Genomic DNA, 5,143 nt, shown 5'->3' with positions numbered 1-5,143 from the left:
AGTCAACGATTGACCGGTCAACTAGTCAACCGGTGAACCGTGACCGAGCCAACCAGTACGCAATCTGGGCAAGCAACCATGTTGCGTTTTATTACTTCGGCTCAGACTAGTAAGCTTGCACATGCAATGCACGTCTAAATTAACATACAATATATCAAATATCTGTAGTTCTAGAAAACTATCAAAGCTATTCTCAAACATAATTAAATGAAAATACGATCTAGCGTGATGAATAAGGATTATCTGAGGCGATAAGTACATCCTTGTTCAAAATATTCTTGGGATATCAACTTAATTATTTGAAGTGTATTGTTTGGTTATTACACAAAAATGAACAGATGCTTTTAATAGTGGGCAAAAAGGGATCTTCGGACATCAAACAAGGTTTCTGAGTCGACCAAAACAAAAATTCACAAACTAAGATAACATCATCCATTAGCTGTCATAAAACATGTAATCACTTCTCCTATTTCTCCGCATCGACAACCTCTTCACCCGGGCTCCCAACTGGTGCTGGTTCATCATCTTGACACGGAGCTCATCGTATGCATGTGCTTCTCGCCGCCGCGGGTGATGGGCATGTAATCGCCCTGGACCCTGGATGATTGTAGCAGGCTCCTCTATTGCAATCGAATCACCAGCCTTGGAGAAAGAGAGGTGTAAACACGGAGAAAAAGAAACAGACCCATACTTGCAGGCACACCTTGGGAAGATCAAGCTTTCAGCTTGCCCTTGTATCTTGAGCCTTCTGGACATCAGACTGCATAACCTCTAGGGGCATGTTCTTGCCACGGTGGTCCATGAAAATGTCAATGGTCAGAACAATCTTCTTTGGGATGCCCACAACCACCATTTACAATATATAAACATCAACAGATAATAAAAGATATCTCTATAATTAGCTGGTATCTCAACATATAATCCATAATTGATGTGAGTTTAGAAAGGCACGTGTAGAAAAAATTCATAACTGATGTGAATCATTTTCATCAAAGCTATTTCTTTGGCTATATCATTTACCATGTTCCCGCGGGTAGAAAAATCCACAAGGATACAATTTAGCTGGTTATATGATTTGGAGATTCCCCAACAGCAAATTACATCCTACATACACGTGTACCATTAAATTCTAATAGTAATAGTGAACATGCAATGCACTTGTTGACTCCCTAACAAGCATAGAAGAAACCTCGCAAACAATGGACATGTGAACTAATGCAACTGATTGTTTTCTCATGTCACAACTTTTAAAAGGTAACATGGTAACACAAAACACATCTTTCTATGATTAAATGAATTAAAATTATAACCGTGTCTTGGTATCGAATACCATAAGCACTGGTACAATTCAATAATCCGAGGAACACAATCTAAAACAACAGTAACATCTAGTTAGTTGGGGCAATCATGCCAACGAACTTCATTGGTTTTGCCGGCGTGATAGCCACGAAAATTTGATCCTTTTCAAATACGTACATATGACATCTTCCAAGGAAGTAATTAGTTATGTACTTGCATTTCACATGCCGATTTGGCTGACCAAATCATCATCTGGCTTAATGTGAAGTGGCAGAACTCAATTATGTGCGACACGAAAGGATGTTACCACATGAGGGTAGTTTTGTGTCATACTAAACCAAAGGTTAAGCATAGTTAATCAATTGGTGTGCCCACAAAAATAATGCAATGCGTGTCTTTCATATAAAATTCACAATTTTAGTAATCTTGCATGTACAATGTATGCCTCACGATTGATATGCATTCAATAAAAACAATACAAGCTGACTAATAATAGACTGATTGTACTTGTCATACAGAAACTAAACTGAAATTAATGACTGCTCCTAGAATTCCACCATTCTACCAATGTTACAAGCAGCTGGAGAAATTCTTATTCCAAATAACACCACCGTAACTGAAGCAATCAACAAACTAAACGCTAGAACATCAAAGGACAATAAGATCAATCCTTCTCTGAAGCTCGCATGACAGAAATGCCAACTTCTAACCTAGTTGAAAGATAGTATACATGGTACATCCTCCTAAATAAAATAGATCGGCATCGTTGCGTCTAATATGCAATAAATTATGCACCAAACAGAATCCAATAAATCCAGTAAATCTAATCTTCGTGCTTCTATATATAGTTTTTTAGATTTAGGAGGAGAAATATTTCATGGATAGTTAGAAGACACGCATTAGAACTGCATTTGCTCAATCGTTGAGTGAAACCTTTGTCGTTACCTCTACTCCCAAGAAAAGAAAAACAGATTATAAGTAATCTGGATGTGGCATCAATAGCATAGCTGGAAAGTATATATAGATGCAATTGTTCAAGACTGGCTAACCATTTTGCATTGAAGTTTGCAAATAAATCATTTCCATATTTGAAGAAGCGGACTTGTAAACCTCTGAACCAGGAAGGGATATTTCTTTAAGATTTAACAATAGCAGCAGAAACCCTGCACCGAAGGAACAATTCTAATGCACTGAGATAAACAATTCCGATGTACTTGTTCATATGAAGGTGATTGAGTAGATAGAGCAACACAGACAACAGTAAGTATACCTCTTCTTAGTCTCCACTTTGGAGCCTAGTTACTTTCGAGACAATATATGCATCAATTCAGAATCCTTCATCGTATAAACCTGGTATCAAGAAGAAAGGCAACAATAAGCATACCTCTTCTCAAGCTGCACTTCGTAGCCTAGATTCTTCATCAATGTCAATTAGAGAACTGAAGCAATATACATTGGCATTCCAGGAAGAAAGGGAACAATACCAGCAACAAATACGCCATACACCTGAGAGCTATCAGCATCCATGTGACCTTGAAACTGCATAAGGAGATATCATGGCAGAAGTTTTATATTGTCTGATAGGACACAACAACCATGTATCTTTTTAAGAAATTTGACAATCAGCTTCTAAACAAATTATCTTGCTAGTTGCAAAACATCCTTCAGCATCATCTTTGTATTATTATGTAGGAAAGCTCCCTACTTTATATTAGCCTAACAAACCTGCCGAAGCTAGCTGCAAAACAACACAAAAAAAATCAGTATTAGAGGGAGATGTGCAATATCAGTACAGGGATGAAATAATAGGATGCATTGACATGAACGGAGAACAAATCTGTGTTATCCCCCCAAGGCATTTCTACACAATGTTTGGTGTTTTTCCGTCAGAACGTCATGAGCCTATGAGCATGCAGTGTGTGTCAACAGTTCCAACCAGGAAGAGCAGGATTGATTTGAAAAACAACACACGTCTCAGTACTTGTAGTTGATTGAGAACAAAAACAACAGAAAGAAGAGATTGAGAGGGAGGGAGATGTCAGGGGCAGACATGTGTGGAGGAGACAAGAGGGCGTCGCAGGGAGCTCGACGACGGCATGGAGGAGACCGCTGCACCACACCACGCGCCTCACATGCACGTCCTCGCTCGCCGGCGGCCGACAGCTCCACGTCCATCCGAATCCCCGGCGGCGGCCACCTTGCAGATGACAGAGCAGTTGATCTCCTGTCGGGCAGGCGTGGCGGTGCAGATGAGTTGAGGGGTGCAGCGGCGAGGCAAGGGGCGAGCGGCGGCCATTGCGGATCTTGAACAGGAAGGGAGCTAACGGCAGAGGGCTCCGCGGCGCCGAGTCACGGGCACACGCGTGGCTCGTTCGCCGGCGGGCGCGATGCAAGGTGCGAGCGGCGGCGCGAGGAGATGTAGATGGGGATGAATAGGATTGAGGCGCAGTTATGTCTCTTTTTTTTTGGCGTGGCGTGGGGCTGAATAAGTGCGGACGACGCGGATGGCAGAGTTTCGTCTGCCCACTCAAATTGCTAAACGTACTTATCTCCAGATTAGTTGTTGTTTTAACGGTTAGATACAAATATGTGGGTCTGATCGTGAGGCTGTAATTATGCTCTGTTGTTTTGTGTGCATTAGACGGGATGGACTTAAGAAAGATAAAGTTCGCTTGTTTTATAGTAGTATAGATTGGGCGCCGGTTCTCCTAGCCGGCGCCGCACGTAGCAGAACCTCCTGCCAACTGATATTCGGCCTTAAGTGCCCCTTTATTCCATTCTCGCAAACGAGCACACACAACCGAGCAATGCTACACGCACGGGTATATAATCACAGGTTTTTACGGGATGGTTTGTTGGACTACTCTGATTGGATAAAAAAACTGGATGAGGGGGCCATTTTCAGGGGGAGAAGATTAGTTGCAGAGGAGATCTAGTAAAACCCCCGTAATAGTCCGTGCGTCTAGAATTTTCACACACAACCTCAGCGACTGGGCCGGCCCATTTTAATTTATTTTTTCTATATATATACTGCAAAAAACTGCGCCAGTGCGGGGGTTCGATCCTGCGACGAGTGGGGCTTACATGCTTTGTTTTCTTTTCTTCTTTCTCCTATTTTCTGTCCTTTTTTCTTATTCGAGAAACAATCTTTCTTCATGAATTTTTTCTGCAAAATCGATGAATTGCTTTCTAGTTTTGATGTACTTTTTTCAAATTTAATGATTTTTTCTAAAATTCGGTGAACTGTTTTCATATTCGATGAACTTCTTGAAAAATTAGTGATGGCTGTTTTTTGAATTCCATGAACTTTTTTACAAATCGGATGAACTTTTTAAAATTTCATGATTTTTTTCAAATTTGACGAACTTTGTCAATTTCAAAGAACTTTTTTCACTTTGATGAACTTTTGTTCAAATTGATTAACTTTTTTTAATTTTTTGCGACATATGTTTCAAAATTGATGAAAAATTTCAAATCCGGGAGCTTTTTCGAATTCATAATTTTTTTAATCCATGTTTTTAAGATTTGTGAAAGAATGGACAAACACAAAAAAGGGACGAACGAGAGGAAGGGAGGAACACCTGAGTCGAAGGAATACAACTGCACGGCTCTGCCGGCCCACGCGAGGCTGCTACGAGCGCCAGCCTAGCGAACCGGCGCCTAAGTTGCCAAAGATGACGTCTCGGAGCTCCTATACGACGAATTATGCGCGAATTAAGAAGCTAACACTCACTAGCTGCACCTGTTGGGTCGGCGACAACACGCAGTGCAACCAAAATATATATGTGAAAAAACTTCCCAAATTGTTTTTCAAATTCCATGAACTTTTTTTCAAATCCTATGA

General features: G+C 40.8%; 1 long non-coding RNA gene across 1 annotated transcript; it reads right to left on the bottom strand.

The window, feature by feature from the left end:
* Nucleotides 1–357: 357 nt before the first annotated feature.
* Nucleotides 358–3,520, bottom strand: LOC123184973 (uncharacterized). Its single transcript, XR_006493134.1, has 4 exons — nt 2,784–3,520; nt 2,570–2,649; nt 2,349–2,462; nt 358–784 (listed from the first exon to the last, which is right to left on the bottom strand). It is a non-coding gene; the product is annotated as an uncharacterized lncRNA (long non-coding RNA).
* Between the last annotated feature and the right edge of the window lie 1,623 nt (nt 3,521–5,143).

This window comes from Triticum aestivum, chromosome 2A (assembly GCF_018294505.1).
Source record: "Triticum aestivum cultivar Chinese Spring chromosome 2A, IWGSC CS RefSeq v2.1, whole genome shotgun sequence".
Taxonomy (NCBI): Eukaryota; Viridiplantae; Streptophyta; class Magnoliopsida; order Poales; family Poaceae; genus Triticum; species Triticum aestivum.
This window is presented reverse-complemented; position numbering and strand designations above follow the sequence as displayed.